This window comes from Dreissena polymorpha, chromosome 11 (genome assembly GCF_020536995.1).
Source record: "Dreissena polymorpha isolate Duluth1 chromosome 11, UMN_Dpol_1.0, whole genome shotgun sequence".
In the NCBI taxonomy this organism is placed as follows: domain Eukaryota; kingdom Metazoa; phylum Mollusca; class Bivalvia; order Myida; family Dreissenidae; genus Dreissena; species Dreissena polymorpha.
In genome coordinates, this window is record NC_068365.1 from 76,858,940 (window position 1) to 76,868,329 (window position 9,390).

At 32.9% G+C, this 9,390-nt stretch overlaps 1 protein-coding gene across 1 annotated transcript in view; it reads right to left on the reverse strand.

The window, feature by feature from the left end:
- The window catches only part of LOC127850437 (uncharacterized), a 206,112-nt gene that overhangs the window by 154,630 nt on the left and 42,092 nt on the right, over positions 1-9,390 (reverse strand). The window lies entirely within an intron of this gene.

Sequence of the window (9,390 nt, forward strand, 5' to 3'; positions counted from 1 at the left end):
TTTAAACATGACATATGCTAATGCATGATTAAACATTTCGAAATCAATAAAAAAGCAACAAGTTGCTGTTGAAATTAAAAAAAATAGTATCTTATTATTGTTCAACCATGTTTTGTATATTGTGTGCTTTCTTTATGTAGTAACCTGTGCAGACCATCTACATTTTAGCTCAGCCGATTTTTTCCTATCTATTAAATTGATATACAATTGAGGTATTTTATTCAGTGTGATATGAACTTGATCCATGCATTGAAGTTTGATTTTTTTTTACAAATTTTGTATTATATTCATCTGGTGTCAGAAAATGGATTGAACTCAATACATGCACATAGAAATGTGACAGGAGTTGAGAACTCATTGAAGTTGGTTCGAGTGTATGGCATTTAATGCTGGCATTTAATTATTTAGGTGATTTGCATTTCAAATGAGTATGGCCATTAAAAAGTATTAAATGTTGATGTGTAAATAGAACACTGAGGCATATCTGGATACACTATCACATTCATAGTATCGATAATTAAAGAGGAAACTACTCTCGAGGTCAATTATAAGAGGCTTAGAGACATTGACTACAATTGTTTATTAAATACAGGTAATAAAAAAGGCAATGAAAAACACATATCGATAATCAAACAAAAAACTAAACATTTTGTAAGAAAAATTGTGTTTTTTACATGTGTAACAAGAAACCGGTGTAAACTGGTGATGCTCCCCAAAAGTGTTTTTTGTCACAATATTGTACTATATATTCAGATAAAAGGAAACGTCTTAAGGGGCATAACTGTGGACAAAATTATACGATGGATGGATTAAAGCTTCATTGCATTCCGGTCAGTAGTTGGGGAGAAATAGCCTGGACAAGAATTGCACTATATGTACAGTTTATAGAAAATTTCAAAGGGCCATAACTCTGTGAAAAATCATCCGACCAGAACCGGCTGATAATATGCACATCTCCTGTTGGTAGTGAAGCTTCCCATCAAGTTTCATTGAATTACTGTAATAAGTTGCAGAGAAATAGCTCGGACAAGCATTGCACTATATGTGCAATGGAAAATTTCAAAGGGCCATAACTCTGTGAAAAATCATCCGATGAGAACCGGCTGATAATATGCACATCTCCTCTTGGTAGTGAAGCTTCCCATAAAGTTTCATAGAATTCCAGTCATTAGTTGCTGAGAAATAGCCCGGACAAGAATTGCACAATATGTACAATGGAAAATTTCAAAGGGCCATAACTCTGTGAAAAATCATCTGAAGAGAACCGGCTGATAATATGCACATCTCCTCTTGGTAGTGAAGCTTCCCATTAAGTTTCATCGAATTACGGTCATTACTTTCTGAGAAATAGCCTGGACAAAAATTGTGCACAGACGGACACTCAGACGGACAGACGAAGCGGCAACTATATGCTCCCCCCAAAATAAATTTTGGGGGAGCATAAAAATGTATTGATAAAAAACGCACAAAATATAACATAAAAAAAATATTTTATGCTAAATTCAATATTAAAACTTCCTAAAAAATGTAATTGCATTGTTCAACCAAGAGCATTCATTATTTATAACATAATGTAAGATTGTACATTTTCAAAACACTTCTAAAATTATATTTACACTAAAGATGTGAAACTTAATAGTTATCTAACAAAGATAACTTCTGCGTCAACTTCAAATGAATATCAAACACGTCTTGGGCAACAATTCATTTTTTCGCTTTTCTCAATCTAGAGACATGCTGATCTCTAAGTATTGATGTAGGTGGAGGGGTGACGGGGGCTATAGTTGACCTAATTCTTTTGGAGTCTCCAGGCAGCTGTTCACATTTGCCACTTATTCTTTTCTTGCCTATGGTGAATTCATTTATAACTTCAGTGATCAAACCGGTTATGTATGTTTTTTTCACAGGCCTTGTGCTCCAATTACAAGCAGCTTTTGAGTACACCTTTTTTCTCCTGAAAGATTGTTTTATAACTGACATGATGTTTGAAAAAATGAAATGACAATTGCTAAAACAAAACAAAAGAATAAAGATCTATAGACAATATATAACCATAATATAAATTTACTGATTCAGTGCATACTTTGCTGCAGTAGTTCTTTTATGACAGAAGCATTGTTTGCAAAATGTATACTTATTATTCATATCACATGAATGTGTCAAATTTGAGCTTAAATACATCATGTTTGTAAATTCAATTTAATTATTAATAATAAAAACTTTCAATAAGTAATCATAAATCTGTAAATTGATCCTTACAATTCAAAATTTAATAAAAACAGGAAATGTGTTTGTCAGAAACACTATCTCCCCTACTGCGCCACTTTGATTTTTTTTTTTTTATCATTTGGTAGGTTCAGATGAACTCTTTAAAGCTTATTACTTCTCTTGAATTTGTTTTTTTTACCTTGACCTTGAAGAATTATCTTGACCTTTCACCACTCAAAATGTGCAGCTCCATGAGATACACATGCATGCCAAATATGAAGTTACTATCTTCAATATTGCAAAAGTTATGGCAAAATGTTAAAGTTTGACGCAAACAAACACACAAACCAACATACAGGGCGAAAACAATAATATAAATACCTCTCATTTCCTTCTTTGTCCAACAAAACAGGACAATTTAAGTGTTTTGAATAATCTATTGCTGCTAACTGACACCTGCACAGCTGAAAAAAATAATTTTAGAAATGAAACTCAGAAAATATCATGCAACTCATCATGTGAAAATCTGCCTTTAGGACTTTGATGATGTTACACTAGATATGAACTAATTCAACACCAATGTCTTGACATATTCATAATCAGAATTCATTTCTTGATTAAATACTAGTTGTTTAAACATCCTGTGAACAAAAATACAAAAATCCTGTTCATAAATAATTTTACTATCACATGATGAAACAAGAGCACCGCGTTACAGGTGCCCCGCTAGGCTTCGAAAGCTTGTCATAATTTTTTTTTAGAGGTCACAGGGACATTGACCTTTGACCTTGTGACCGAAAAATGGGTGTGGCGTGTAGAACTCATCAAGGTGAATCCACATTTGAAGTTTCAAATTTGTAGGTGGAATCTCTTTGATTGTAGAGCAAAATGTAAAAGTTTTAGCACGACGCCGGCGGACAACACGACAACGAGCAGCTGGCTGACGACACAACAACGACGAGCTGGCTATGACAATACCTCGGGTTTTCTCCGAGAACAGCGGAGCTAAAAATATATTCATATTTTAGTCATTCAGGCAGTTTATTACGAGACTTGTCACAAAGGGTACATCATTTTTACACTATTAAAATGTAATTCTCAAAAAGAAAGAGCATAAATTCCTTTGTTCAATGAATGAGCATGTGTTAATAAAAAAAGAAACACTTTAACAAGTGTATTTTTTAAACATTTAACTTTTTATTTACCTGAAAGCATTTCGCTTTGGTTTGGAGCGTATCAAAAGATGATTGTTGAAGCTCTCTAGTTCAGAAGTAGTTCTGAAATTTAAAAGCATTGTACATTTCTAAAACAAATCTTTTATACTTATAAGGGTTTGTGTGTGTGTAAGTCAAATCGTGTTCATTATATAGCAAAATAATTACGGGAATTTATAGAAAAGTAGCTATGAAACACAAACTGAAAATGAAGAAGACTTACGCATCGATCAATATTCAGGGCTATAGATAACAAGCGTACGTGCGTTATTACGCAATTAAAATAACCAAAAACGTAATTAAATTCAAAATAAAGCGTACAAAAACGCAAATACAAATTTAATAACGTAATTCCCGTAAAAAACCTTGCGTCATGAAACGCAATTCTTAAGAATACCGGGCGTATTTTTTAGACTGGTTATTTTCCGTACAAAAATGTACCGCATAGTTTATATGCCGTCCAATGAAGAAAAGAAGGCAGTCTTTCAAGCGGTTATCAATCTTTGAGGTAGTATTGTAATTATTCGTAGACCCGTCCGATTTCTAATTTCATTTTCAAGGTATTCAACTCAAAATGACCCGAAAACGGGGTACATCGCTTTGAACAGCCATAACATAGCGATTTCCTCGAACTCGGTCTTATTCAACGCAAAAATGAATGAACTTTGAAAGGGAATTCAGTTATTGTTTGTTGTTATGTAAAGGTACCTTTTTAAATTCCATTTGTATAAATAATATAGTAACCTTAGAAGATGTTTTATTATTTTATATATGTAATTCCCTACATTACCCAATTGAGTTAAAAAACCGGGATGAAAAACCCAATTAAGCTCAAAATAAGGGGGTGAAAATTTTTGCTTAAACTCTATTGAATTTTCAAAAACCCTATTGTTGTCAAAAACAGGGGGTAAATCACTCGATTACCCCAAAAGTTATCTATAGCCCTGAATATTTCCATCATTTTCTCGTCCTTTTCAATCCCAGTAGCTTCTTTAACTCTTCTCCATCGATCACACTGAATACCAATGTCTATTATCCTTTCCCTTTTATTACGCCTGTACCTTGCATCTCTTGTTTTTTTTTAGTCTTAGCGCTAGCACTTGTTTTTGTCCGAACCATCTTGAATTCTTTTCGACCGCATATTCGTATTTGTGAAAAGTGATTTTCCAATAAAAAATATTGATTTAAATATGAAGTATATTTTATTGGTTTATCAAAAATATTCAATGAAAATCAATTATTTGCTCAACAAGCTAAATCTCTTTCTTTAGAAATAATGTAATTTCTATGCCAAAAATAAATGACAGTATACGTCGAGCGGCGTTTTTGAAATATAATATGGAATTCCCATCTGCTTGGGCTTATGTGTTGGTTTGTGTTATACTTCCTTTAGTCTGCTTTGAGTTTTTATATCCTTAAATCAAAGGCGATAATCGTTTTTAATATCTAAAACAATAATTTTATATTTTGTTCAGACCATAATCCATTGGACAGTCCCTTTAATTCGTTTAAGGTAGTGCACCTCTAATGATTTCCCGCGATTTCTTCGAAGGTTGAAGAGCCTACTATTAGGTGCCGTAGCCTAGTGGTTAAGGCGATAGACTAGAAATCTTTTGGGATATTCCCGCGCAGGTTCGAATCCTGCCGACGACGTATACTTTTTTGCGACGCGTTTTATTTATTTTCTAACGTAATTTGATTTAATATGGCATATAAGCTATATTTATTGTTAAATATGTTGCAATTTTTATGCACATTTTTCAATTATTAAAATTAAAACAACGTTTTGGCGAAATTGGGTGATTTACTGTTGAAAATACGAACCATGCATGTTGCATTTTTATTTTTATTTCAAAAAGTAAACGGTAAATCTGTCTAGTTCTTGGTATTTTTGCTGTATATAGTGTTTCTATAAAAACTAAGTTTAAAATATGACTTAAATGATACTATTTTGAATTTTATGACACTTTGTTTTTAACCGACCCAATTTTTACTTGGCTGAAATCACTTACATTTCTTGGTGCTCTTCCATAGAAAAAAATTTGTAAAAAATAAATGTCTGTAAAAGAATACTTATTTCATCTTGTTTAAACTTTAAACACCTTTACAGCATCTGTACACACCAACTGCATGCCCATATTTGGAAATTTGAATGAATTATGGAACTTTTATATACCCCAGGGGTGAAAATAAACTGGACAAAAGCCGAGCGTGGGGGTGGTTTTAAAAAAATCGGTATATTTTTTTAAAAAGCATGGAAAGCCTACCTACAAATTTGCATGTAGTTCAGTGAAATGATGCTGATTAAGAAAATAATTAATTAGATTATTTTTGGATATGTGCCCATTAGAGGTGCACTACCTTAAAGACATGAGGCAAGCCTGGCCGTATCGTATTATCCATGTTTATATAACCAACTATAATAGGTTTGTTCCAAACAAACTTGCAATATTCTACCGTTAACTCGATCGATCATGCACTATTTTTATTTTATATGTCTTCTAACGACTGAGTGCATTCGTCGACACTTACATAAACCTCGTAGGATAAACTTTCATCATTGTGTAATATTGTTATAGGTGCATTGAAAAAGTAACGGTGTTTTATTTCATTATCGGATTCATTTTTTAGTATAAATTTGCTAAAAAGGGACACTTTTGCCTCATAAATATTTTATTTCATTAATACTTAAGAAATCAATAAAGATCTATTAAAAAGTTTTATTTTTTGGGAATTCCGTTCTCAAGAAATGATTCATTTACATTCTTTATTTATATCAATACATTTCGGAAGTGTGAGCTCAACACATGAGTGGTCCGTTTTATATCAATGCCATATTTGGTAATTTATATACCAAGGAAGATAGGATGAGAAAGAAGTCAAGCCTACAATGAATGACTGGCTTATTGTTAAAGTGCCAAGTATATTGCACTTTTGTGTGGATGATTGTGTCTTCCGACATCGAATAAGATCACAAGTTTTAATAACGAGTGCTATTTTTCCACATTTATTGTGTGTTTCTTTGGAGCAATATCTTATATCTGTGAGTTTTATCATATCGCTTTTAATCCAGAGAAAATAGCTCCGTATTGTTTTGCTCATTTTAATTTGATAAATTTTCCATTTGTCATGAAAAGAAGGATAACTTTCACACACTGTTTCTAGAATTGATTTTAAGTTACTTGATTCAATCCTCCTCCTCCTCCTCCTCCTCCTCCTCCTCCTCATCATCATAATCATCATCATCATCATCATCATCATCATCATCTAATTATTAATTTCAACCGGCGACATTACCGCCATATCAAGACACTGACTTACGTTAACACTTATTCGTCTCACTATATCATCGACACAATAAGTGTTTGTTTTAAACTGCCTTGTCGTCTGCTATACTTAGCCACAGGGAAAAACGATATGTACTCGATTGCAAAGATATCAAATCAAGCAGTAGCGTACATTTGAATTGAACTAGTGGAGGCTATGCGATTTCTCAATTTACGGGAATTTGTTAAACTGTTGGTAAGTAAGAGTGTAAGTAGAAAGTCAATTTACGGAAATTGGTTAAACAGTTGGAAAGTAAGAGTGTAAGTTGAAACACAATTACGGGAATTGGTTTAACAGTTGGTAAGTAACAGTTTAACAGAAAATAAGGATGGGTTGTTGTTCGGAAAAATAAGTTTCATGTCGAGTCGGCAAAAAGTGTTAATTAACGTACACTTGTATGGATGTAAAGCTTTAAACCGAATTATTTAAATGCTATCTTTAACGTTAGTGTCAAATATTGCATAATTACAATATATCGTAAAGCATATGCTATTATTCACACTTTCTCGTGAATGTACATGTATGATACATAAATACGCGTATAACTGTGTAAGTAAAAAGACCAACAATCCTCCTCCTCCTCTTCGCCATCGCCATCATCATCACCATCATCATCATCATCATCATCATCATCATCATCATCATCATCATCATCATCATCATCATCATCATCATCATCATCATCATCATCATCATCATTATCATCATCATCATCATCATCATCATCATCATCATCATCATCATCATCATCATCATCATCATCATCATCATCATCATCATCATCATCATCATCATCATCATCATCATCATCATCATCATCATCATCATCATCATCATCATCATCATCATCATCATCATCAACATCATTATCATCATCATTATCTTCATCATCATCATCATCATCATCATCATCATCATCATCATCATCATCATCATCATCATCATCATCATCATCATCATCATCATCATCATCATCATCATCATCATCATCATCATCATCATCATCATCATCATCATCATCATCATCATCATCATCATCATCATCATTATCGTCATTGCCATCGTCAACATCATCATAAAAATAATTATTTTGACAAGTAACTTTATGAAAGTGTTTGCTTGTTTTAATAGAGATAAAATCTCGTGTTATATATTCCCTTACTTCATTTTAATGTTGGTGTTTGATGATAATTTTATATCATCCCTGTGGATCTATTAAAATCAAAACAAATTATTATACATTATAACTAAGGCACGACATAAGCATCACATTTAATACAATTGTTAAATCCGCATGCGCGCTTAGAATGGACAATAACAAATCTTCACATTACAAGTTGATAGCAACAATTATATTGTAGTTATATTCACTACCGACAATTTAGGAAACATGATCGGGTCTAAGGGGTAATAATAATTGGAATACGGGACTCAGTGGAAGAGGTATTACAGCTCTTAAAATGTAAGGACCTCACCCTGATTATCGGACTAAAGCGAGTTTGTTTTGTAAAATTAGTACTGAATTTGCATAGAATAAGGGCGAAGAACAAGAAGTGTCATAAGAGGCTTATTATAGCCCTATCAATTCGTTTGGATCGACATGAAACACCAGTACGTTGGGAAACATTTAGATGTCAGAGTATGATCATTTCAATTTGGGAAAAAAAAACATTATTTGGAAAAACAACTGAAACTATCCACGTCTTCTTCCCTTACGCACGTTAGAAGCCATGCTGATCGAAATAAGTGTTTTATTATTATGTAAGGTAAAAAAGTACGCGCAAAAGCCACGAATGAGTTACCGCCCAAAAATAGCCGCACAGAGCAAAGATCTATAAATAAAAATGTTTATTTATAGATCTTTGAACAGCGCCACTCGTTTTTCGTTTTTTGTAAACCGTAATATCATACCAAGAACGGTAAACGGGACCAAGTTTTAATCATTGATTTTCGTTGTATGAAGATTGAAACGAAATTTGAAGAGGGAAATACATTTTGTATTTTGTTTTATAATTAGTACAACGAAAAACGATATAAAGAAGTTAATTTTGTTTTCGTACTTTGTTTGTGTTTCGGTTATTAGAAAATCGGAATATGAACTAACATGCGTTAATTTTCATGTTTCGTTGTGTCGAATTCAACACGAAAAAGGAAAATACGGTATATACACGGACCGTATATAATGATGAGAAAGACTAATCAGCTTCTAATTGTGCTTTAAGCTCCGCTGAATGGTTGTCTCAGAAAACAGATTTGTATCTATGTAGTTAACTGTTTAAACGTGGTTTAAGACATTAATGTGCACTTCGCTTGCTATACTTATGACTGAAATTGCAGGGGAGGTTAATTTCTTCTGGAAAAAAAGTCAACATACGATGTAGTTTGTAAACAAATAATAGAAGTACTATATTAACATGTTTGTGTCGCATTGTTATAAGAAAAACGATGGTGACTGTGTCAAAGCATTTTCAGTAACGAACTGCATCATATGCGAACGTTCTATCAAGGAATTTCATGCGATCTCTATACCCATGACTCAAAAAGAACCCACGACTCAACAAGCACCTACCATACAATTGCTTTAATACAGCTACACGATTGAAAATGGTACGCAGAGTTGATAATATTAAGTATTTATGAA